This window comes from Ictidomys tridecemlineatus, chromosome 9, assembly GCF_052094955.1.
Source record: "Ictidomys tridecemlineatus isolate mIctTri1 chromosome 9, mIctTri1.hap1, whole genome shotgun sequence".
Classification (NCBI taxonomy): Eukaryota; Metazoa; Chordata; class Mammalia; order Rodentia; family Sciuridae; genus Ictidomys; species Ictidomys tridecemlineatus.
The window spans coordinates 4,092,971-4,118,910 of NC_135485.1; the positions used below are offsets into that span (position 1 = coordinate 4,092,971).

Below are 25,940 nucleotides of genomic sequence, written 5' to 3' on the forward strand. Positions count from 1 at the left end.
AGTATCTGTCAAGTCCTGTGTGGGAGAACAGTTATGAGGAGTTAATTCTGGAAATCAGGTTACAGAGTGGAAGTAGCAGCATTAGTCTTCACTAGTTCTGACAGGAAGAGCAGGGCAGGAAGGGCAGTGCAGACTAAGGAGTGGGCCATGGTGGAAACAGCCCGAGGTATCAGGGACAGGAAGACACTCTGAGAGAGATACAGCAAAGATCTCAGGGATTTCCTAACAAGTCACCTCCTGCTCCAGCGGCAGGTGTGGATGGTGGCACCCCAGGTGAGCCTGACCAATAGAACACCCTCAGATGTGCTGTGGTGGGGCTGCTGAGACCCTGGTGCACAGGTACCTGGGGTCAGAGCACAGTATACAGTAAAGAAATCAGGCTCAGAGGAGGACCAGAGAAACCAGGGAAAGGAACCAGTTAGGAGATTCAGTAGCCACCTTCCTAAGGGATGGGGACCGCCTCAGAGAGTGGGTCCAGGAACCAGGAAGGAAAGGTGGGACAGAAAAGAGCCAGGGGCCCAGAACTGGTACAAATCTGGTCATGGAGGAGGGAAGTTTTTGAGGCTTCCTGACTGGGAAATTTAACTATTACTTGGCAACCCCCCCCACAACCCTATCATCATAAGGTGATAGACAGTGTCTAGTTTCTCTTATGGTCACTAGAGAAAAATACACACCCACAGACACACATACATACACACACACACACACACACGAACAAAATATGCTGTGAAGCAAGACATCTTCTTACCTCACACCTGCACAGGGATTGCAGCATGGCCTCACCACTCTAAGGCTACAAAATAAAGAGACAGAGACAGCACACTGGCCCTTGGTGACCCAGGGCCAAGGCATAAATGTGGGTCTTTCGAATCCAGTGTTAATGTTCTTCTTAATAAACCCCCCAAGAATTACTTTTTATGAGTATAATAAATTTCCAAAAGAGGAAAAATATTAAACAAAAACATGTTATCTTTTCAATTTAAAGAATATTCTTAAACTTGTTCTCTGGTTCCCTCTACCCAAGAAATGCTGCAGAGATTCAGTCCACAGTGTAGACCCTGAAAGAGTTCAAGTGAGATGGGAAAGTGAATGGGTTCATTTTGTGTAAAATATCACTTGTTATGAGATTATGTGAGGGCCCAAAGATAATCGCAAAGAAATAAACAGTAACTATCTTCAACATAGTGAAACTACATTTCTGACATACTTGGCAACATTAATATATTCTTTATGGTGGATTATTGACTTTGATTTTACTTAGCAAACATTTGAGTACCTTCATATATTTAAAAAGTGTTGGGCTAAACTGATACCTCTAGCACCACAGCCAGTGTTTAATATAAATAACTTCTAATATAAAATGATGGAAGTGAGTAGTAGATGACTAGGATTAGTGAATAGAAACAATAATGGAAGTGAAATAGAGAACTAGCATTGCAGTAAGGAAAAACTCATTTTGATACTACTTCCACCTTGCTTCAGAGAAGATATATTTGATATGAACTTCTAAAAACTGAAGGAGGTGGGGGTCAGACAGGGCAATCCAGTCAGAGGAAAGAATATAAGGACTAAAGTAGTGTGGATGGAGAAGCAAGAGTTGTATAGTTAGCTGGACAATATGGAAAGGAGACAAGACAATACTTTAGGGTCCTTAGATGTGATGCTGGTTTATCTGCATGTTAAGCTCAAAACAACAGGCACTCCTGGAAGCCTGCTGAGCCGGAGGCTGGCAAGAGTTTCTCTGCCTTTAGGAAAGGGCATGCTGGCAGCAGCCAGGAAAAGTGTGCATAGGAAGGGGCGGGGAGGAGCCTGCAGACAGAGCTAAAAGAGCTAAGTAAACTGAGCAGAGGAATCTGAAAATAAGAGCACTGATCAAGTCATTTTAAAGGGTTTGAGTGTTGATGAAATCATTTTACATCTTCCCTCACTGACCATCCTAACTATGCTGTGAGACAGGTGTCCTCATTCTTCCCATTTCACAAATGACAAAACTGGCTGGAAGGCCATTAACTGCTCCACGTCAAATGCTACCAAAACAGGGACAAAGATCAGGCTCAGTACTTTTCAAAAAAAAAAAAAAAAAAACAATCTCAATTACTTTTGAAGTACTAAAAATTCATTTCATGTTCTTAAATATTTGCGCTGTACAATAATAGTTAGATTTGCCTTATGATGTCATATTAAAAACCTGCATTTTAAAACAAAGGAATGCAAAGATACCTACACCTCTAATTACACCTCCTATGGAGACAAATATTTAAGAGTAATATTCTCCTCACCCTTCAATATTTCAATGCCCAAACTGGCCCTTCCTTAGTACAGGCTTCCGATAAAACCTTATACCCCAAACTGAAAAGTAAACTACTTACAGAATTATGGAAAATTCATGATTTATCAAGCACAGTAACCGAATCCAAGATGTAAAGATCCCAAGACCTACTTAAGAATGGTTCCGTCCAAAATGACTGATGGGTAAATATTTGACCTTCAGGATGCAAATGGATAGGTATTTCTGTCCCTTTAAATTCGGAGGGTACGAAATGGCCAAAATGCTCTGGAATGAGTCGCTGCATCGCAGACACCTCGCCGGGGTTTTTCACCGGATAAATGGTGTCTCACACACAGCATCACCTGCCATCAAAACTAAGGGTTCCCACCTGCTCAGCAACCTTCCGCCACCGTGCTCAACACAAGCGCAGACCCCGAAGCGAGCGGCCCGCTCCGGGAGCCCGGGCGGTGACAACGGGGCCAGCTGCAGCCCCCTCCCCGCTGCCCTCCGCTCGCGCCCGGAGGACAAAACCCGGCACGCCCGCCGCGAGCCCCGACCCGGCCTGCCCGGCCCCGGCGCCCTGTCACGGCGCCCCGCCGCAGGCCACGCCGCGGGCAGCAGCACCGGGCGGGCGGCGCGGGGCCGCGGGGGGAGCCGGGCCGCGGGGCCCCGGGCGCGGCCTCCCGCCGCGGAAGCCCGACCGCCCCGCCCGCCCGGCCGCCCGCCCGGCCTCCGCCCGGCCCCAGACGATGCTGGCGGCGGGGCGGGGCGGGCCAACGCGGCCACCGGACGCCGCCCCGCCCGCGCCCCCGGCCCCGGCCCGGGCCCCGGCCCCGCAGCGCCCGCCGCCCATTGTGCGCGCTCGGCGCCGCCCGGCCCTGCGCGGCCGCGCTCCAGGCTCTGGCCGGCCGGTGTCCGCGGGCCGCCCGCCGCCCTTCCGCCGCCCCTCCGCCGCCCGGCCCGGCCCGGCCCGCGCCCCCCGCGCCCCCGCTCTACCTGCCGAGGCTGCCAGGCGGCGCGGCGGCGCCTGCTCGCGCTCCGGGGCTGCGGGCGGCTGCCGAGCGCCGGGCGGCCCTGGCCTGCGCCTTACGTAAAGCGGCGGCGGCCCCAGCGCCACTCGGCGGAGGGCGGGAGGCGGCGCGCCGCAGCCGCTCCGCCGCGTTGCCCGGCAACTGGCCTCAGCGCCCCGCCGGCCCGGCCGCGCTCCAGATCCTTCCGCCCGGCGCGGGATTACATCAGCGAGCCCGCCCCGCCCGTCCGCCGGGCCTCGGGGCCGCCCGGGGCTGCAGGGCCGGGCGCCGAGCCCGGGTGCGGGCGTCGCCAGGGCCACGCCCCCTGCGGAGGGGCACCGCGGGCTGCCAGGCCCAGGCCCCCCGCCCGCCCGCCCGCGGCGCAGCCCCCGCCCTCCCGGCGCACGCTCCACCTGTCCGCGCCCCCTCCTCGCCGTGTCCTGGGATGGCTGGAGTGGGCGGCCTCAAATGAAGACTTTCTCTTTTTCTAAGAAGCCCAGGAAAAATGTGACATGGCTTTTTAAATTTGTTATTAAGTAGGCAAGAGCTAAAAGACATTCTGGAAGATTCGGAAGTGGGAGCCAAAAATGTGCACTAACCTTCTAATCAAAGTCTCTTCACACACCCACCCACCTTCCCTAAATGTGACTCCTAGCCCTGTTCTAAAAAAGCAAATAATTAAGTGTCATAGATACCAGGAAGGAAGAAGCCCGGGAGATTACCTACTTTCAAGGAGGAAACAGGTCCGGAGCCGGGTGCCTCGCTGGGTCATTTCTTCATTGTTTTATTTGTGGAGCACACAGTGGGTGCCAGGCTCTGCTTTTCTGTTCAGAGCCTGTGGGCAAGCTTCCCGCACCAGGCCCCAGGCTTTGTGGGAGAAGCAGGCTGAACCTGGGAAGTGCTGGTCCCCTAGGTAGGCTGCTGGGGGGAGGACCCAGAACAGCTGTCATTTATACACAGTCTCCGAGATGCTTTTCTGCAAACATTCCTTTTGCTTTTCACAAGAATCCTAGGATGCAGAGATATCACCACCACCATCCCCCCATTTTACTGGTAAGGGAGGTGAGACTCAAAGAAAGTGATGTCCCCAAGCCTGACTGCTAGTGGGCATGAGGCTATTTTCCTTCCCTAGCTTCTTCCAGGGTCCAACCCAGGCCCTTGGCTTAGCGATTGGGGGTCTTTTCCTCTACACAGCTCTTTCCCTTCATCAGCTCCCTCCCAGGTCATTCTCAGGCACATTCATTTCAGTGACTATCTCAGGTCATAAACACCCTGCACTCCACCAACACCTCCTGGGCACCTGTTCTGAGCCTGGATGTCCCTGCATTCCTGGAGAATGCGTTCTGCAAAGTGGGGAGAGAGTGGAAAAGGCCTGGGAATTCGAGGCTCCCTGGAAGTAAAGGGGAGGGTAACTTGCTTCAGTATCTAGTTCCCAGCTGCCCCAGGCTCTGGGGTTCACAAACTAATATTTTCCAAAAATATGGGAGATATTCAAAAGGTGGCCAACTCTCAATCTTTGCCACATTAGTGACATTACTGTCATCTCCATTCATATTTTATGAAAGGACATTTATTGTTACAGCAAAAATTTTAAGAATAGTAACAGTATATTTCAGATATTCTCCCAGGAAAGAAAACACAGTTGGCAACTTCATAGTTACACACACCCACAGTTTATTGATCTTATTTTTCATCGTTATGTCACAGCCAGTTTTTATAAACTACGGACTAGTAGAACCTGAAGTTTTCTTAGAAAACGATTTTGAACCAAATCAGAATTAACTAAAACTAGTAGGATTTGGAGGTGGTGAGAAAGATTGAAGATTAAGGAATGAAAGTCTCATGGTTACTCTGTTTCCTTAGCAAAACAGCCCCCTATGGTTCAAATTGTTTTGAGAAAGGCCTAGAAAGAAGTCTTGGCAGATGCCAGCCTCAGGGCCTTTGCACTTGTTGGTTCCTCTTTGCAGAGTACCTTCTCTCCAAATCTTCACATTGCTGGCTTCTTCTTGTTCAAGGCTCAGCTACAATGTCACTTACCCAAGGACACCTTCCCTGTTGCCCAGCTTACTGCAACCAGCCTTCCCAGTCTTGACGCCACCACCCTGATTTGGCTGTTGTGAGTATCTGAAATTACCTGGTGTGTATGTTTGGTAGTTAATATCAGCCTGACCCTTAAGACCTGCATCCCAGGAAAGCAGGCATCTTGTCCCTGAAGTTCACCTTTGCATGCCCAGGGCCCACCAGAGTTGGCCGGTGAGTGACTGAACTGTCTACGTCGGCACTGTAGCCAGAGTGGACATTCAGAGAGAAGCCATTCTGCCTGCCTGTGAATAATCGGGAGCAGGGTTCTCAGGTGCATTGCCTGCATCTTTAAGTGTGCTGCCCGCCCATGGCCTTCCTTTAAGCTCCAGGTAGGGGTCAGCCAAGTTAAACTCAGGAGAACAAGACCTTTCCCAGGTCTGGGCTGAGATGCCCAGGAATGCACAAGAGGACTCTGGTTAAAGCAGAGTATGGAGGCCAGGAGGACACCCCCTCTGCATTTTCTACAGAGTAGCCATCTTGCTTTCCCATGTGTGTCTGAGATCATTTCTCCACTCTCCAGAGTTCCTGCCACAATCCTTCAACCCCTGCACAGGGGCACGTAGGTGTCAGGGGAGATGTCAACCCCTGGTGCCCTCTGACTCGGATGCCAGCAAGGGTCTCGAAGAAGCCAGCAGAGCGTGTGGTTTGTGGCATGTGCATGGTGAACAGTGGGCCGGACTGCAGCCCAGCTCTTCATGACAGGTGACTGTGGGAAGGCAGGGCTCCCTGGGCTCAGATCCTGGGTGCAGAGCCTTTCTCCTGGACTCAGTTTCCCCTTCACCACGGCCATGGATTTGGGCAGGCAGATTTTAAGTCGTCATCTCCCCCGCCCCCCACCACCTGCGAACTTTGGAAACAAAATTTTGATGAAGTGACGTTTTGATAAAAGAATATGTCTAAACCCTCTCCTGTCACCAACACTGACAATGCCACTTCCTGTTTTAGGACCTCAACTGCCTTCCAGATACTTTACTGTCACCTGTTCTTAGACCCCAGGGTGGCCACAAGGGAAAGGTGATCCCTGCTTAGTAGGTAGGGGGTCCTGAGGCTCTGGCCAGGTTACCTTGCTCCCCCCAGGCCATACTGCTATGCAGTGGCACTGCCAGGTGTCATCCCAGCCCTGTTCTTGCTACTAGGCCACACTGCTTCATTCAAGTCCCTCCTGAGTCAACTCTCTGATGATTGGTGGCCCGATAAGAAGCACAAACAGACACCCCCACGGCTTCCCGCAGGAGCAACACCTCATTTAGGATGCACACTGCTCAGCTCCGCTCACAGGCTGTCAGTCAGGGCGGCCAGTGGCTTGGCTTTGTGATCTTCTCTCTTAACCTCCCCAGACCAGTACCATTCCTGGTCTCCCTCCTCTCAGCCACCCTCATTCCACTTAGATGGCTGAAGAGTCAAGACACAGCCTCACAGTGTGACCTTAAGTAGTTCACTGACCTTCGAGGGTCTTCCTTTCCTAGTATATGGAACGACAGAGGAATAATGGCCCCGTGCTACTGCTCTGTAGGCTAGATTTGGGGCCAAAACAAGTCGTCTGCAGCCTCTACAATGCCATGTAAATGTCAAGTTCATCACTATTCCAAGCTCGTTTCAAGGGCTGATGGCTTTCCCCTCAGTGCCACCCGGATCCATGGAAAACCTAACAATGTTGCCAGCACCTGTCCAAACCAGGGGACGGACGGGCAGCATGGAGGCCGGGCCCCAGCCTTGCCCAGGGTTGAAGCTGGCCTCCACTGTGTCTGCCTGGTGACCTGGGGAAGCTGCTTTCCTCATCTGTGAAGTGGCATTATCATGGTATGAGTCCCAGGGGGTAAGGGACACCATACAGCATGCTCGGACCAGTGCCCTGCATACAGTGAGCAGTCAATGCCAGCACCCTCGACCAGCCTTCCCCAGCTCAGAAGGTGCCCCATCTCCAGATCGTACTCTTCCTGGCCCCCTGCAGTTCCCCACTCCAACCTCGGCACTCTGCGTGCTCCTGGGGCCGCCCCATCCACTCAGAAAGCTCTCAGCTGAATGTGGGGTGACATTCAAAGTGTCTCCACCAACCTGGCCTTTGTCCAAGCTCAGTCCTGCCTCAGGGACTTGCCAGCTTTGCTGTGGCCCTACCCCAGATGATTCCTGGCCTTCTCCACACAGTCCCCAATCCTGGGGGTACTGGGGCTTGAACCTGGGGCTACTCTACCACTGAGCTTCATCTCCAGCCCTTCATATTCGAGACAGGGCCTCCCTAAGTTATTGAGGCTGGCCTTGAATGTGCAATCCTCCTACCTCAGCCTCCTGAGCCTCTGGAATTACAGGCATGCACCACCATGCCCAGCCTCAAACACACATTTCTTGATTCATCCGTCTGGTATATGAAGCGCCTCCCTGTGTTTGGGGAACACCTCTCCCTTACCCTTGTAAATCTGGATGTGATACAAAACTTGCACTCCTGCGTGGAGCTGAAGGCTGGTCACTGGCCACACACCCCCCTCACCTCCTGGCCTCAGCCCTGATGACTTACCGACATTAATAACAACCTAAAGCCACTCATGAGGCTTCATCTGCCCTGGTTTGATCTTCCGTGCCCAGATACCTGGCATCTGTTCCTCAGCAAGCAAAGGAGGCGGAAATGATTTTGATCAATCTGGCCAACCATGAGCACAGGCTCCCTGCCACCCATCAAGACCCAGGCCTTGAGCAGAGGAGGGTGGTCCACCAGGTGAGACGGAAGGGCCTGGAGCAGGTGAGCGAGAGGTCATCCCCTCCTCTCAGCACTGAGAGGTGCCCCACTGCTGGGCAGTGGGAGGTCCTGGAAAGGCCTGAGAGCAAGTGGTGTTCAGAGAACCAGGTCCCACTGCTCAAAAGCTGGGTGGACCTGGACCCTTTTCACTGACCTCCAGATCTCAGGCCAGACAAGTCCCCATGACTTCCCTTCCAGTGCACAGCACCAAGTGGGGCCTGGCCATGCAAGGGGACAGCAACTTTGTCCTTTTCTTCCATCCATAGGACACTGGTGTATATGGCTCTCCATACTGCACACAGGGCACCCAGATGCCCCAGACACCCACCTTTTGATAATGGCCTCCATTCGTTACATCCATGAAGACCTTATTTCCAAATTAGGTCACACTCTGAGGTTGGGGATTAGGACCCCAACAGGTCTTTTTTGGAGGGCCATGATTCAACATCTGTGATATTCCTGGCCTTACAAATGGCAGGCTCTGCCTCATTCATTCTTCCCAAGAAGGGAGGGACTATTATTATCTTTGTTTCACTGATTAGAGAACTGAGGCTTAGAGAATTGAAGTCATTTTCACAAGGTCACAATTTCAGCTGGTGTAAAATTAAAACAAGAAGTCAACCCCAAATCTAGTTTTCTTCCCCTCCATCCTTCCACCCATTCATTTAACAAGCCTCTTTTGAGCAGTGTAGCAGACACTGTGCTAGACTCTCTGTAAACCTTAGAGAATAAACCAAAATGTCTCCATGGAACTTGGGATCTAAGGATGAGGGCTGACTATAAAATGTAAAAATGCACCCCTGATAATTATGAGAAGAAACAAGTGGCAAATTTAGCCGTGGTATCAATAAAAGCTTCACCGAAGAAGTGATGTTTATGTTGAGACTTGAACAATATGAAGGACCAGCTCTTCATGATCAGGAAGGGTAGGCTGAGGGGAACATATCAGACATGGGAACAGTACATACAAAGGTCCTGAGGCAGGAAAGGTCATGGTGCACTGAGGAAATGAATGCAATGGGGCATGGCTGGAGAGCTCCCTATGACTTTGGAGAGGCAGGGGCTGGAGGTAACAGGGTCCACATCAAGCCAGTGCTGGTGTACTATAACAAGGAGTTTGGACTTTACTCCTAAAGCTGATGGGAAGTGGGAACTGCAGGCACGTGAGCTGTGGAATAATCCACTTATCTATTCAACAAGTTTGGATGGAACTCCCATGAGGCATCTGGTGCTGCCATCAGTTCACAGCTGAGGAGGTTCTGGCCTGGGAGGCATTTGGGCTCTGGGGTCTCTTGGATGTTCACTTGGCAAGGTTGCTGTTCAGAGTTGTCTCTTCTAAGGGGCCCCGCGTTGGGAGGAGGACCTGCAGTTCCGGGTCTGGCTTTCTGGGTGACTCTAGGCCAGTTATGCGCCTCCCCGCTTACTAAGGGGGTTCTATGTGCTCCCTCTGAAAGACGGGGAGAAAGACAAAGATCCCATTTGGTGACCCTTTGTCCTTGACATCTCACAGTATCTTCAGCTCATGTGAAGTTGCAGGTTTACATAAGGCCAGACTCCGGCCAAGACTGTCCAACGCTGGGTGGTCAGTGAGTCTCAGTTTCTTCATCTGTGAAATAGGACTAATATCACACACCTGGAGCAGAGACTGGGTGGCTTCGGGGACGTGCACTGTTGCCAGGGGATGCTCCTGCCTCCATGAGCAGGGACTGCTGAGGACTTCCACTTCCCTCCCCTTCCCCCCAAAGGCCCTGTCTTATAGGTGAGGACCCGAGGGCTCAGAGATGTGATATGACTTGTCCAAAGTCACTGGCCCAGCAGTATTAGCCAGGTACCCTCTCCCCTTGTGACCCTCTTCGACTTGGACAGCCACGGGTGTGCAGAGCTGGGAGACGTGTCCTCAGGAGTGGTGAGCAACTGTGTCAATTCCATGCAAGACCCAGTCATCCTCAAGTGCTTCGTGGGCCCACACAGGATGGTCTCCAAGGTCCTCCAACCCTGCAGGCTGGCACTCTAGGATCGACACGTACCTTGGGTGTGTTTATGAAGCTTTCCTGGTTAGGAGGCAGGCAGGGTGGCAATCACTCCGAATGCCAAGGATTTACAGCCCTATTTGGGCTATAAAGAATTGCTACTAACAGCTAATGATGCTGTGGTGTTTATAGGGGAAATGTTATAATTGTCATTTATTAAGATGGATATTATATTATATTTACATGCCATAATCATTTCAAAGTCTGATTACAATGCTTAAGTATCTTTGGCAGGATGCTAGCATCTTCCAGAAAGAAGTGACAGTAAATGAGATGACCCCCGGGTAAGCACCTGGCACAGAGCCTGCCCAGAGCAGGAAAGGCAGGCGATGGGGCTTCTCGGAGCCTCTGCGTTCCACAGGCAAAAGTCGGCAGGTGGCTGATCCTAAGAGCGCTAGACCTTGGTGGTGGGAACCCCCGCTGCCCTGCCTCTCCTGCCTTCCACACTCAGCAGCCCCTCAGGATCCCTGACCTTGAACAGGAATTCTGCTCATTCTGGGCCACAGTGGGCTTGGATATGTTTTAAGTGTGTCCCCTAGTGGGTTGAAATCTTGGTCCCCAGTGTGGTAACGCTGAGATGTAAACCTTTAAGGGTCAGGGCCTGGTAGAGGAGGTTAGGTCATGGGGAAGCTGCCCTGGGAAGGAGTTAATAGAGGTCTCCTGTCTCTCTATGGCTTTGAGGCTCTAGGAACCTTATATAACTGAAATCACCCAGTAAGCATCCTTTGCTACTCAAAGTTCACCCATATTGTAGCAGGCATCTGAATGTCCTTCTTTTTAAAGGCTGACTAATATTCCATTGTATGGATGTTTTTTTCAATTGTTTTATCTGTTCGTCTGTCCAGGCACTGGGGTGCTTCCACTTTTTGGCTATTGGGAATAACAGCCAAAAAGCTGCTATGGTTCAATTCTTTTTAAGTCTTGTTCCTTATTTGCAAAGTAGTGTCCCTGTCCTCTCGTTCTTATATGAGTGACTCTGCCTGCCATTTTCTTCACAAGCCCTGGGGGCCTGGAAAGCATCAACACAGCCTGTGTGGAGTGTGCTCCATGTCGACAGACTGCGGGGACTCACGGTCACAGAGTCTTAGGAGCGCCCTTGCTAACCCAGTTTACAGAAGCAGAAAGAAACAATGACCTTGCCCAAGGTCGTGCAGCCAGTTGCTGGGAGGACTCAGCAGAAGGATCTGGAAAAGCTGACTCATTTTGGAGCCAGGCTTGTGACCAAGCTGCAGAGAGTCTGTGCCTTGGGTTTGTGGGGAAGGGGCCACCCTGCTGATCAGATCCAGTTGCCCAGGGAGGAGGGTGAGAAGCGGGCCTCGCAGACTTGCAGCTGCTCCGGCCGACTGAAGGCATCCCACCCGGGAAAGGTAGGTGCTCTTCAGTCCCATCTGTTGAGAAACAGAACAACCTACCGCGACAACCTGTTGGGGAATTACGTAAAAGCTCCTTTTTCACACATCTTTTTTGAAAATGTGCTAGAAAAACACATTCTGTCTAGTTGACATGATCAAGAAGAAGATCAAACAATATCCAAAGAGAATCCTCCTCTTAATTTAAGGCAAAAAAAAAAAAAAAGCCGACACCCATCACCGTGTTCACTTCCACAGAGGAGTGGAGAGAAGGCTGGCCGAGTGGCTGTCAGGGAGAAATTGCTGCCGGTCTGTCCCGCGGGTGGCTCCACACGCAGGTCACGGGGACTCTTGGAATTTCTGCCTTGAAACCCTCTGGCCTCATTACCTCCGGGGCTGGCTCATGGCCCACGATTGCTACTGGTTCCAAGGTGGAGGTGCTCTGCGGAGGAGACCTCTCGGTGCCACTCCCAACTCCAGCCGTGCCTCGGCCGGGTCAGCGTGGGCTGGGTCGCTTGTAGCCGGCACCAGGCCTGGAGAAGTCAGTCAACTGGTACTTTGCCTCCAGGAAACAAGCAAACGAAACTAACTTCTTTTACTCTTGAGAGTGCTGGCAGCTCAGGTGAGAGCCAGGACGTACTTATGATTACTGTTGGTTTTCTGTGCAGGGAGAGGTGACAAAGCGCTGGGACTTCTGGTGCCTGCCGACCACTCTTGTTTCCGGAGCGCCCTCTGCTCAGGCATTCGCACCATCGACTCTCCAACCTGAGCAGAGATCCTGCAGGGCCCGTCCCCAAGTTTGTCAGATGAGGAAACGGGGGGCTCCAGTGGATGAGGGCAGAGGCAAGTAGGTGGCAGAGGCTGGCTGGAACTTGGCTCTGTCCCTGACTGTCCTGAGAGACCTTCAGAGCAGAGAGGCCCTGCTGAGACCCCGAGGGGGACACATGCAGGGGGACTCGGAGACCAGGATTGAAGCTGGGGGTATCTTAACCCGGGGACCCTAAAAGCCAACCGTGGGCTAGTATTCAGAGCAAAAGATTGATCATGAGGTGAACTCAGAGAATACTGACCCCCAAAGTCGCGTGCCTCCTAATTCCCAGACCTGGGAATATGTGGACGGCACATGGCAAAAGGGACTTTGCGGTTAACGTCATGGATCTTTTTTTTAGCTGTAGATGGACACGTAGACCTTTGTTTTATTTATTTATTTCTATGTGCTGCGGAGGGTCCAACCCAGTGCCTCCTACGTGCTAGCTAGGCAAGCGCGCCACCACCAAGCCCCAGCCCCAGCCCAGGGTCATGGACCTTGGGACAGAGAGGTCATGCCTTCACCTGGTCCTCACCTCAGCTGGCTGGCCACTGTCCCCCAGTCCTGGTCTGCCTGCTTCCCCAGCTGCTGCGTGTCCTAGCCCAACGGGCCCCCGCCTGCAGGAGCACGAGCCGCTGGCCCCTCTTTCCCCGTGGGCCGTGTTCAGGAACCTCTGCTGGGCTAACCTCTGCAGCTGGAATGCCCCCCATCTCTGCCGCACTCTTCTTTTCTCCGTGTGACTGTGTCCAGCAGCTTCGCGTGCCCACCCCCAGGCAGGTAAGAGGCCTCTCTCGCTTGCTTACTGCTACCCCTCTCAGGCCCCCTTCCAGGTGCTGCCCCTGGAAGCATCTGTCCCACCCATCAGGCTGCAAGTCCCTCTGGGGGAGTTTCTGGGCGTCCAGCCCAGGGCCTGGCACCCAGGGTGGCTTAGGGAAGGACGCTCCTCTGTGGCACCAAGTCATGGGAAAGGCACGCGCTGCTGCCCACAGCCCAGCCGTGGCCTCTCCGCCTGGCTATTTTTATTCCTTACCCTGCAGAGCAGAGGCCTGTGGGGCAGGTTCTCAGATGGAGCCAGGGAAACCTGCCAGACAGACCGGGGCCACTTGCTGGGGCTGCCCGAGCCAGGCCCGCAGGAGCAGCCCAGGCTCCTCCTCTCCAGCAGCCAGAGAGCTGTCCCTGGAGCCCAGGTCTGCCTCACTCTTGCTGTGACCTGGGGCAAGCCACGTCCCCTTTCTTCTCTTCCTCTGTCAGGAGGGTGGGGATTGAGCTCTGGTAGCCACTTTGAGGATCAAATGATAAATCACGGAGTCTGATTCTAATTTAAGCTTCAAACAGGTAAAATAACCACATGATTCAAAATTAAAATGCAGAAAGGAGTGTTTCCTGAGTGCCAACCCAGCCCGTGACCCTGCAGCATCCGGCCAGCTGTGCTTTGGGACGTTAGCCGGTGCACCGTTCTCCTAGGGAGACAGGTAGGTAGGTGGATAGATTGGCCCACTCATGGGCACCAAGCACCTACTTGGTGCTACATGCTCTGACCCATAGTTGGAGCTCAGAGGTGGTCATGCTTATGTGACACCTTCAACATCCTCAGCTTCTTATTTCCAGCTTCAACAGCCAGCTGATCATTGAGTGAGCAGCTCATAGACACCGTGCTGTGTTCCTCATAAATGTGTCCCCCATTTTATGGATAAGGAAACTGAGTTTCAGAGAGGCTGACTTGGGCAAAGTCACACAGCTGGCTGGTGGCAGAGTTAGGAGTCAAGGACAGGTTTTGGACCACCAAACCTGCTTGGCTTCATTCCTGTGGCTGTGTGTGATGACCCAGAAGACTGAAGCCTGCTCGATATAGTGTCACACATTTGCAATGCCAGCAACTCGGGAAGCTGAGGCAGGAGGATCGCAAGGTCAAGACCAGCCTCAGTGACTTAGCAAGACCTTGTCTCAAAATTTAAAAATAAAAATTAAAATAACAGAAAAGGGTCCAGAGATATGGCTCAGTGGTAAAGTGCCTCTGGGTTCAATCCCCAAGTACCAAAAAAAAAAAAAAAAAAAGTGGGGGCTTTCTCCAGGATCACTGCTGGCACCTCCCAGGATGCAGGCAGGAAAGTCAGGTTGAGCTGTCCCTGTGAGGGCCCCCCACCAATGGACACGCAGTAGTGGGGACAGTGAGAGCCCTGCCTCCTACTACCTGATGGACTGCCCTGTCCAGATATGAGGGCCCCACTCCAGGCAGCTCACCCCACAGAGTTTCCCAATATCCAGAGAGACCAGGGCCTTGTCCTAAGTCACACAGCATGGGAGTGGCGGGCCCAGAACTGGAACGTGGTTATGCCCTGCCCTGCTCTGCCCTCCGAAAGGGTGGCCCACCTGCACCTTGTCAGGGCACCCCAATGCATCACTGGCGTTCCTGCTCTTGGGACTGGCAGGGACACCCACAGCTTATTCATCTCATGGTCCCATTCATACTACCACTGGCCCACGGCTCTGGGACAAGGCCTAGAACAAGGTTGGACCAGGGCCCAAAAGATCCTTTAACTCCTCTGACACAACATCATTATGACCTGAATCCAGACTCATAAGAACTCATTATGTCTAAATTCTACAACATGTCTTACTCCCTCATGAAGAGGAGGCCCTGCTCTAGGAATCAGGAGGGCTCTTTGAATTCAGGTTGTCCCATGTATCAGCTGGGTGACTCTGGGCAAGTTGTTTAACTTCTCTGAGCCTCAGAGCCTCTTCCTCATCTGTAGGCTGAGAGTATTAATATCTACCGTCCAGGCCACAGGGAGGGTGAAGTCAGAAACTGCAGGTAGAAGCGTCTGGCAGATAAGGATGATGTCACATTAGCCACACAACCCAAACACACTGGACCCCCTTCCGGGCAGGTGTTGTGCTGGGCTCTCGCTGCTCCCTCTGTGGAAGGCAGCGCCATCTGAGTGGCCACTGCAGCTTGCTCGGAGTTCTCTCTCCTCCTCTGCTGCGGCTCATCAGCTGACACAGGAGATGCTTGTGTATCTGCTCCTTTCCATTCTGCAGGGCGGGCAGGGACTTTGTCCCTCTGTACCCTACTCTATCTCCAGCACCTGGAGCTGGCCGGTGAGCTGTCCCCTTGGGAACCAAGTAGGGAGGCATCTTTCGTCCATCTTGTGGACAAAGAAGCAGAGGCTCAAAGAGGAAGGGGCCTTCCCCAGAGCCAGACTGCCTGGACCCAAGGCCTGGCTCCCCAGTCACCCTGTGCATGACCTAAGGCAAGTCCCTTCAGCTCTCGGCCCTTGGTTTCCTTATCTGTGTTAGAAGGAGCTGCCTGGTGGGGTTGTCCTAAGCATTAAATGAGCCTCATCCTGTGACGCGCTCTGCGTGGTGCAGATGGCCAGCTCTGCACAACCACAGTGACACCAAGGAGCAGAAGATCCAGAGAGAAGAGGCTCAGTCACCGACATCTGTGGACTCCCCCGAGCCCCACTCTGCGTGAGCCTCACCAGGTAAGCCAGGCTGAGTGGTGGGCTCCCGAGGTAGTTGGGGTGTTGAGGTCTCCATCCTGGGCAGGGCCAGGCTGGAGCTCTGTTATCAGCACCACCTTCAGTTCCTGGAAGTGGGTGCGCCCACAGGGCCCGCGTGCACCCCGTCGCCGTCTGGGTCCACATTGGCTGCAGCAGCTGTGGCCCAGGTTGAGTCCCGGCAGCGACGGTTGTAGCCGGGCAGGAGCTCTGTAGGAGGGGAGCGGGGCACAGGGAGGCAGCCACCACCTGGAGGCTCCTGGCTGCTCAGCCCACCTGGGCAGCCCCCATCCCAGCTCCCAGAGGGCCCCTCTACCCCACTCTGGAGGGCTGACTCTTGACCAGAGTCAAGGGAACTGATGGCAGTTCTAGGTGCCAGGCTGTATTTACCATGAGCCAAGGATCTGGTGGGCAGAGAAAAACTGTCCCGTCCATGGTGACTGTTCTCCAGGGCAAGATGGAATTCTGGTTAAGAGCGTGGATGTAGATTCCCAAGTCCCCTGGAATCAGACCACTTTTGAGAGCCTTGGGATGAGCTTCGGCAAAGCATCTGTGCATATGATCGAAGACCTATCTTTGCCACTTGCCCTGTGGGTGACATTGGGCACCTGAGGACCTCAGTCTCCTCATTTGCAAAGTGGGCATAGCACCCGTTCCTCTTCGCCGTCGAGGTGATAAAGAAGGGGTGTGTGAAGCAGGAAGGGGCAGCCATCGACCATTCCCCTGGCGTCCCTGGGTGGGCTGCGAGCGGCTCTGCCGGGGCGGGGCTTTCAGAGGCTGCCCGCTGGCCATGATTGGCTCCCTCTGCTCACCAGGAGGAGAAGACCCCAGGAGGCACCGCCCCGACCCCTCCAGTTTCCCCAGCACTGGGCCAGCACCAGTGAGTGGAGGGTCCAGAGCGTGACCGTCAGCGGCAGACCCCTCTTGGGGCCAGGCACTGAGCCAGTGCCCTGGGAGTCAGGGCTGAGCCTGATGCTGCCTCCACGGGGTGAGGTTGGGCAGGACGCGCCGTCTCCCTGCGCCTACTTCTCTCCTCCCAGCCACACCGAGGGCTGAGCCTCCCCTGCTCCCGGAGGTAGCCGCCCTTTCTCTCCCAGACTTGAGTTCCAGGGCACAGAATCCCCAGAGTTGACCCTGAGAAAGAGGCCGAGCACCCAGGAAGATGGGGGGGCCTGATGAGGACACCTCAGTCGTGCCAGCCGAGAGACCGGGGGACAGAGGGAAGGATGGCTCCTTCACCCCCACTGGTCACCTGACCTGACAAGCTCTGGGTCACAGAAGGAGAAGCCCCACAGGCCCACGGTCACCTTGGGTGGGGGCCATGAGTGGGGACAATGCCCCTCGAGTCCTGAACATGGGCTTTGCCTTGTTTGTCCCTTGTGGTCTATTCCTGCGTCCCTATAGAATGAGCAGAGCCGGGGTCCTTGGGGCAGGGGGGAGGGGGCTAGGGCAGGGGAAGGACTCCTGGGAGGGCTGGACAGGGGCCTCTGATGGGGAGGGGAGGAAGGGCCAGCGAGGGAGGGAAAGGAGGTCTCAGTGCCAAGTGGGCTGAGAAGGGCCAGTGCTGGACAGCCCTCCGCTTCCCATGGGCCCCGGTGCTGTCCCACACGCCTTCCATTCTGGGCTGTGGACACGAGCCCATGCGCACACTCAGCCAGGGGCTCCCAGCTGGATCTGAGCCCAGGCCTAGGATCCTGCAGCTGGGTGACCTGCTCCCGCCAGGCAGCTAAGGAGCAAGGAAAGAGTGGGCTCTGACTGCACAGGCCAGCTCCCTGCTCTGGGCGAGGAGACTGGCCACCCCAATCTCACTCCGAAGACAGTGACCAAGGCTGTGGAGAAATCACACCAGTGGGGACCTCAAAGAGAGGCAAGAACCCTTTTAGAGTGCTGTGCTGTCAGTGTCAGGGGTCTGCTTAGCCAGGGGCCAGCCCCATTTACTCACCCACAGGAATTCAGGTGCTGCTGGGAGGATACTTTGTAGCTGTGGTTAACATCACCGTCTGTTGAAAAGCCAAGGAGATTGTGCTTGATGTTGGTGGGCCTCATCTGAGCAGTCGAAGGCCTGAAGAACAATACTGAAGCTTCCCTGAGAAGAGGAGCTTCTGCCTGAGAGGCTCCAGCTTGCAGGCCGCCCTGCAGACCGGCAGCCCTGTGAGCCAGTTCTTCAACATCAGCAGTGCTTCCCTGTAGGAGCCTGCGGGGCACCAGGAGAAAGCTGACATGCAGGCCTCTCCCCCTGATTTCCCTCTCCACTGGAGTCTATGATGAGCTAGACACTGTGCTAGCCCCAGGAATGTAGTGGACTCCTCACTGAGTGTGGGAACAGTGACATTAAAAGGTAAATGCACACCGTCCACCTCGGTTTGCATGCTCACCGTGTACTGCAGGGTCACCACAATGCATGCAGTTGGCTCACATGGTTAACAAGACCTGCTTGCACACAGCTCGGAGTTCAATGATGTCACACTGGCCACTTGACGTCAGCTGTGGTAGGAGCATTTGCAGAATCAGCAATTGGCAGAATCAGCAATCCGGGCTTCCCAGCTGTTACGGTCTGGAGGTGAGGTGTCCCCCAGAAGCTCAGGTATGAGACAGTTCAAGAAGGTTCAGAGAGAAGTGATTGTGTGGTGAGAGTCTTAACCTAATCAGAGGATTGATCCCCTGTTGGGATCAACTGGGTGGTGACTGAGGCAGGTGGGGGTGTGGCTGGAGGAGGTGGGCATTGGGGACGTGGCTTTGGGGATAGATTTTGTCATGGTGAGAGCTCTCTGCTTCATGGTGGCCATGTCCTGAGCCGCTTCCCGCTGCCACACTCTTCTGCCATGATAGTCTCCTCACCTTGAGCCCTAAGGGATGGAATCTGCTGTCTCCAGACTGAGACCTCTGAAACTGTGAGTGACAAACTTTTCCTCCTCTTTTGGTCCCAGTGTTGACTACAACAGCAGCTGAGGCACACACCATGGCCGTGAGTGAAAGTACCCAGGGACCCCCTTAGGTGGGGGATTGGAGGAATCGGGAAGGCTGTCCTGCTAGAGGGGGAGGGAGAAGGGAGTGCAGGTGGCCAAGGAGAGAGGAGGGCCTGTCACTGTCCTCCTAGGGGCTTCTGGGGCGGGGCTGGGGCCAGTGCTGTGTGTCTCTTGTCTATGTCCCTTCTCCTCCCACATGCACACGAGCCCCTTGACCCCAGGCTCGGCACCGTGGCTCAGCCCGCAGAGGCGAGGGTGAGGGGCAGGCCTTGGGGTCAGCAGGGCAGCCTTCTCTAAGTCCGGTAGGAAGCCACGGGACACAGGCGTGAGCAGATTGATACTCTAAACTTCACTGAGGCTGCCACAGGGGAAGCGGGGAGCCTCTGGCATGAGGGGACGGCGGTGACTGGCCGAGACTGGCCGCAGTGGAACGAGCATCCCGTCTGGATTAGAGATACATCCAGAGGTTCAGCTGGAAGGGCGTGCAGATGAGAACGAAGAATGAAGAGTGACACACTTTCCTGGCTAGAAACTGGGGACAATGGTGCACTGACAGAGCTGGGAGGATGCTGGGGACAGGCTAGAGTGGGCATCAAGTTCTGAATAGGGGTAGAAATCTAAATGCATTTTTCTTGAGGCAGATAAAGGGTTAAGCCACCAGGCATCTTTGGGCTAGTGGCGCTGGCTTGGGATCAAGGACAAATAACATCTCTCTGATCTGCCTTCCTAAGTTCTGACCTCTAACCTTGGGGTTACTTCACAGCTCAGAATAATTGCTGGGGCTCCAGTGATCATGCTTCCATCTTAGGCAGAAAGTAAGAAGAAATGGTTAGAAAGGGCTTTCACCAGCTCTGAACTCTGTTTTGTCTTTGAATATATGTTGTTGAGGATTAAACCCAGTGCTTCAAGCACACTAGGCAAGGCTCTAAATCACGCCCTGGCCCGTCTCTTAATGATCTTTCAGCAAAGATCCTCTCCAGCTCCCGTATCTCATTGGTTGGAATGCAGTACCGTGCCACACCAGGCGGCAAGGGACCCTGTGATGTGTTGTCATCCAGCAGACCCTTTTCTGCCCAACTGGTTTCAGGGGTCACTGGAAGGGACGACAGGAGCCACAGAAGGGGAGTGACCACCACCTGTGCTGCGCTCTCTTCTTGCTATTCTCTCCCTGGCCCACCCTCTCCCGGCCCCTCTGGGAGGCACACTGTGAACCTGCACAATTCCCAGCCCTTCACAGTCGGACCTCGCCCCCACGCCCGCCTCTCCCTGTCTCCGCGCCCGCCGTGGTCCTTGTATTCTGGCTCCAGACAGTTTCCATTCCTAGTGGAAGTCACATCATGGTGACTCCGTGTCCCGTCCCCTCTGCTGGGTTCTGGCAGTGCCTTCTAGAACAGCGTGTGATCCTGGGGAGAGTTAGGGATATTAGAAAGGCAGCTCTGTTCATGTCTGGGCAGTTGCCACTGCTGTCCTGAGAGGCTCCCCTGTGGTTTTCCTGGGGTTCCGAGAGGTCAGGGTGCAGAGTACTGGGCCACCACCTCTGGGAGAGGGGACTGCTGGCCACATGGTCCCAGGAGAGATAGAAGTTAATAAAACTTGGCAGCAGATAAAGGAGCCTTCCCTTCCTTCGCCCCTCCCTCCTTCCTTCCTTCCTCCCTTCCTTCCTCCCTCCCTTCCTTCCTCCCTCCCCTCCTTCCTCCCTTCCTTCCTCCCTCCCTTCCTTCCTCCCTCCCCTCCTTCCTTCCTTCCTTCCTCCCTCCCTTCCTTCCTCCCTCCCCTCCTTCCTTCTTCCTTCCTTCCTTCCCCCCCTCCTCCTCCTTTGTGTGTGTGTGTTATACAGGGATTGAACCCAGACCTTGCATGTGTGATGCAAACGCTCCATCACTGAGTTGCATTCCCAGCCCTGGAGAAGTATAAAATGTGATGAGTACCTTTTTATTTTATTTTTTAAATTTGTTTGTTTGTTTGTCTTCCAGTACCAGGGAGCCCAGGGGTGCTCTACCACCGAGCTACACCCCCAGACTTTTTTGAGTGAGATGGATCTCACTAAGTTGCTGAAGCTGGCCCTAAACTTGGAATCCTCCTGCTCCAGCTTCTGAGCTGCTGGGGTTACAGGTGTGTGTCACTGCGCCCCGCTTTATGTGCACTTTAGGAAGAAATCAGAAAGGGATGTTTTAAAGATTGATATGGCCAAGGACAGGGACAGGATGGGGGGTCCAGGCACGGGCAGAACCCCTTCAAGCCAGCAGCAGCCTTTCTCAGCTCTCTTTGTCCCTTGTTCCCATGTCATGGGTGAGAGGGACCAGTGGCCAAGTACCTTCCTACCAGGCACTGTGCTCAGAGATCATGTGCTTTTACAAATGGAAAAAACAAAATGAGGTTCAAATATTAAACAACCTGTGAGCCTGTGGGCTGGCCTTTGTGTTTTTCTGACACTTCATCTTGTTGTCACCTCTTCTGTCCCCCACCCCCCATATCTTTCTTACTGTGTCTAACTACGCAGGGTGAAATGCACAGAGCTCGAGTGCTTGATGAGTCTCCTCTAAGGTATCCACACCTGTAAGCATGCCCTGGACAAGGGATGGTATCTCAGCCCCCAGGATGTCCCCCACACCCCTTTCCACCCAGCCCCTCCCCTTCGAGAGCAGCCTGCTGGGAGCTGTCTCCCAGGTCTGGTTTGCCGTGGCTGTCTGGGGGTGCAGGCGGGCTCTCCTTCGCTTTCATTGCAAAATGGAGACCGGACGAGCACTCGAGGAGTGCTGTGGCCAGGGTCCACTGGCCCGGGTGCTGCATCTCTGAATTGCCACCTGTCCCCACCTGTCCTCGCTCACGGCCAGCCTCTTGCCTCTGCATGGCACACTGACCCACTTTCTGCCTGCAAAGCCTGCCCTGCCCCATGCTGCTGGGTGCTCCCCCTGCCTGAGCTTTCCTTCACCACCCTCTGCACAGCCAGGATGAAGTGGCTGGTCACGTGTCATTTTACCTTCACTACCTGTGACTCCTCCCCCAAGTGGCTAACTCATGTAGGGGGAGTGTGGGTCTCAAGGAGGGCTGTGAGGGGGAAGGGAGGAGGGAGGTCGGGGGACAGCACCAAGGTAGGGTTCACGGGGCTGCCTGAGCCCGTGCCTTCTCTGCCAGTGCCCCTTCAGGCCCTGGGGGTGTCCCGGGGGAAGGCGCCTCTGTCTGCACCTTGCAGTGGCTGGAGAGGTGGGATGATGTGCTCGGGGCTGCTGCCACAGGAGGCGTAGAGACCACAGATGTGACTCCTCACAGCTCTGGAGGCTGGGAGTCCAAGGTCCGGACACGGGCAGGCTCAGCACCTGGGGAGGCCCATTCCTGTTCATAGATGACGGCTTCTCGCTGGGTCCTCCGGTGGTGGAAGAGGCGTGAGTCTCTGGGTCTCTTTCCCACACAGGAAGGCTCTGCTGTCATGGCCCAATCTCCCTCTGAAGGCCTCCCTCCTGAGGCCCTTGCCCGGGGCTTGGGAGTCAACATATGAATTGGGGGACAAGGGCCTTCAGCCTAGAGCAAGTGGACAGACAGCTTGGCCCAGGTCCCAGAGTGCTGGCTTCTCCCGTCTTTTGGTGGCAGCCATCACAAGAGGGGACACTGCCTCTCAATGCAGACTGCACCAGGCATGTCAGGGTCACGTTTCAAAGCCACCACACACATAATTAGATCAAAAAACATCTCAAATTCACTGAGTGTCACCCAACTCTGTCCTAAATCTAGGTGGATGATTTGATATGAAACAGACATTTACATCCGACATTTACATAAATAAATGTAAAAGAGAAGCCGCGCAGGAGACAGCTCCAGGAGCTCTGCTGTCTGCTCCAGGCACGCTGGCCACGGGCCGCAGGTGGTCAGGGAGCCCGGTGCCTCCTGCCCATGCCCACAAGCCCCTACAGCCCCTCTCTCAGGCCCTGAGCTGCTCTAGTCAAGACCTGCTGTCCCACCTGGGAGTCGAGTGTGGCTACACTGCTGCCCCTGCCCTCTCCTCACTGACCCCCAGGCCGTGGCCTTGGCCCAGCAGTGTCGGAGGTGGCCAGTGCATTCCTACAGCAGAAAGCTAGACCCAAGGGCCCACGGGAGGCTCCGTCCACCTTACACCCCGCAGTGGGAGGGAAGGAGCACAGAGATACAGGAACATCAAATGACCACTGGCCTGGGGACAGAGCCGCCTTTGTCCTCCGCCTGCCAGGGGACACCTCCCCTCAGAGGCTGGTGACACCATGTTCCTTCAGAAGCGGGGGCCACAGATTCAGGCCTGAGGTGATCAGGTTCCCTGTTCTGAAGGGGAACAGGACGGTGAAAGTGTGGGAAAGGGGCAAACAGGACGCCCAGGGCCTGGAGTGGACATGTACAGGACCCTGGGCACAGACAGCTGAGCCTTCAGCCTGTGGGAGAAGAGGGTGGGTGGGCCACGCCTCCTGGTGTGGCAGGTGAAGACACCCAGGTCCCGAGAGAGGAGTGGCCTTTCTGAGCTCACACAGCAGCCCAGGCTGCCCACATCTGGGTTGGTCCATTCCGAGGATCCTGCCCGTGTCCAGCTGATGGCCCAGAGCAGGGAGGGAGGCTGGACATGAGCCCTGCCCACACACGAGTGCCATTTCTGTGCCAGGACTCTGGGTTCCTCGCTCGGTCCTAACAGTGCCTGACCATGGGTGGAAGTGCTGTCACCAGTTGGGCGGCTGCAGAGAGAGGGTGGGCTGGGCTCACCCACCTGCAGAGCTGGCATGCAGGGCGAGCAGGGATGGCGCTAGGGCCAGGAGGGTGGGGCAGCGCTGGCCTTCAACAGCCTGGCCGGTCGTGACTTGACCTGGGGCATGATGGAGCCACCCAGGGTCTTAAGCAGAGGAGTCGGAGGTCAGGCTTGGTGTCTGGGGGAGGTTGAAGTGGGAGGAGTGTGGCGGGTGGCTGCAGCCCAGCTGGGAGGAGTGGTCCAGGAGGCTGGGATGAGGGCTTCCCCAGCCACAGAGCTTCGAGGCCGTGTAATTCAAAACGTTTGAAGATCACGGCTCCTAGACCTCCTCTTCCAAAGCAGACCAGGGAGGAGAACTAACTGCCCAAGTCCTAGCTTTGGGGACTGTGCTTGAGTGTTCTGGGCCCATCCGTGGTGTCTGCTGTTGCCTCCCATTCAATCCCTGGTACCGTCTCCCCCCCACCCAAAAAAAAGGTCTATACTAACTTGGGAGACTAAGATCTCGGTTGTTTTGGGGGGGGCACTGGGGATTGAACCTAGGGGTGCTTAACCACTGAGTCACATCCCCAGCCCTTTTTATATTTTAGTTTGAGAGAGGGTCTCCCTGAGTTGCTTGGCGCCTTGCTAAATTGCTAATGCTGGCCCTGAACTCATGATCCTCCTGCCTCAGCCTTCTGAGCTGCTGGGATTACAGGTGGGCGCCACTGCACCCAGCTAAGACCTCAGTTTTGAAGTGTCAGATAAGGAGACAGGAGTGTCAGATAAGGAGACCACTCTTTATTTTATGACGTTCTTGGCCAAAGGGGCAAATTACCCTTCTTTTATGGCTTTCCTAATGTACACCTGGGCATCTCCAACTACCTCCGGGGCCCTGAACAATCTTTTCTCCCAAACCTGAATGCCACAACACCTACACAAGGGCTGGAGGCCGTGTCATGACATCTAGGTGGCCTCTTTGGGACATTTTTAGTGAGTGGGAGGGAGCCATGCTACAGAAGTCAGGGTGTGGCGAGGTTAGAGCCCAGAGACTGGGTCTCACCCTGCCAAACCACGCGCTCTGTGATGTCCAGAGGTCAAGGCCGCTGGTCTAACCTCTCTGAGCCTCATTCCTTCACTCAGCAGTGCCGGGCATCTTGCCGGAACCGGGATCCGGGATGAATCAGACAGGCCCTTCCGTCCAGGCCCTCCTAGCTTCCTGGGAGAGGCAGATGAGGAAAGGCAGCAGGCAGGGTGCTCCCTCCCATCTGGGGAAGGTGGTGTAGCTGGCCGCTGGGCCTGCAGAAGGACTCCCTGGAGGAGGTGAGGCCCAGGAGCCATGTTCCTCTTCTGTTCGTTGGGGTGGTCATAAGAGTTAAAGCTTCTTGTTTCAGAGCTTAATTACATGTTAAACTGTGACTTTGTTACAAAAGTAATACATGCTCATGGTGAGAACTTGAGAAAGTAAGGAATTAAGTAAAAAAGTAAAACATCTCCTTCCTGCCCATCTCTGGAAGGACTAATTGCTGTCCACAGCCTCCCCGTGGCCTTCCAGAAACAACCTGCGTATATGGAAACACGTGGACAAAGCATTTAAAGCCCAGAGAAGCGGCAGTAGCTCCCACAGGTGAGCCTCCAGCAGGGACAGGCTCCTGGCTGCCCTCGCTCTCCCACTTGACCCTACACCTTGGACTTGAACATGTTTCTACTCCATAAGCAGCTCCTCAGGAGGTTGCAGAACAGCCGGGGGTGTCTTAGGAGACGTGCACAAAGGCTCCCTGTGCCTCTGTCCCCGGGTGCCTAGCACTTCCTGCGCCGCCCCACAGAAGCCTCCCTGGGCTGTGTTTTCAGAGGAGGAAACTGAGGCTGCTCAGTGACAGAGGCAGCTGGGTTGTGACGAACCCCACCGGGCTCTGGAGCCAGAAGGAGGCCACACTGTCCTTGAGTCCTGGTTTCTGGAAGCAGCAGGATTAAATATAACCCAGGCAGGCGGCAGGCGGGGGTGGAAATCTCAGGCTCAACCAGAAAGTGCAGGCCAAAGGCCGGTCCATCCCTGCTGGCTCCGTGAGCAGTCCCCTGGGGTTCTGGCTGCGCCAGTGCTCCCTCCCACCCAGGTGCCCACGCAGGGAGAGGCCCAGTCCCCAAATGTGTCATCTGTGTGTGGATTGGTACCTTTGACCCAGTGACTCCTCTCCTCAAAATTGGGTCATGGTAAAAGTCACAGGCTCTGGCAAGTGGAGAGATCTGTCCTGTGGCCTGCACTTGGCCCCAGGGGGAATCATGTCACTCGTTGCCCTCGTGACCCTGAGCCCAGGCAAGTCACTACACCTTTTTTCATTTTTTAAAAATTGAGGCAAAATCACCCGAAGTGTGTAATTTGGTGGCACTTGTACCTTACAACGCTGTGCCTACACCACCTCTGTGTGGTTCCAATTCTCTTCTGGAAAGCACCGCCCTGCAGGATGCCCTCGCCCCACCCTCCCGCTCCCAGCCTGGCAGCTAAGCCGTGCTCCT

The 25,940-nt window shown here is 54.7% G+C and overlaps 1 protein-coding gene and 2 long non-coding RNA genes across 15 annotated transcripts in view; 2 read left to right on the plus strand and 1 right to left on the minus strand.

The window, feature by feature from the left end:
- The window catches only part of Kiaa0232 (KIAA0232 ortholog), an 81,070-nt gene extending 77,648 nt beyond the window's left edge, over positions 1–3,422 (minus strand). For 9 of the 11 annotated variants that reach the window (XR_013425659.1, XM_078020980.1, XM_078020983.1 and 6 more), the window contains exon 1: positions 3,269–3,421. The gene's annotated coding sequence lies outside the window, so the exon portion shown is untranslated. Of the gene's footprint in view, positions 1–3,268 lie in introns of all 11 variants that reach the window. The other 2 variants (XR_013425658.1, XM_078020979.1) reach the window with 2 other exon arrangements.
- Positions 3,423–11,097: 7,675 nt separating this feature from the next.
- On the plus strand, positions 11,098–17,153 carry LOC144366593 (uncharacterized). 3 transcript variants are annotated; one of them, XR_013425661.1, is made up of 4 exons: positions 11,098–11,492; positions 12,143–13,059; positions 13,653–15,767; positions 16,234–17,153. It is a non-coding gene; the product is annotated as an uncharacterized LOC144366593 (long non-coding RNA). The 3 variants fall into 3 exon arrangements; XR_013425662.1 differs by having other exon boundaries at positions 11,105–11,492; positions 13,653–13,754; positions 13,891–17,153; XR_013425660.1 differs by having other exon boundaries at positions 11,106–11,492; positions 13,653–17,153.
- Positions 17,154–17,304: 151 nt separating this feature from the next.
- LOC120892426 (uncharacterized) lies at positions 17,305–21,153 on the plus strand. Its single transcript, XR_005737126.2, has 4 exons — positions 17,305–18,120; positions 18,227–18,342; positions 18,710–18,747; positions 20,722–21,153. It is a non-coding gene; the product is annotated as an uncharacterized LOC120892426 (long non-coding RNA).
- The last annotated feature ends 4,787 nt before the right edge of the window (positions 21,154–25,940 follow it).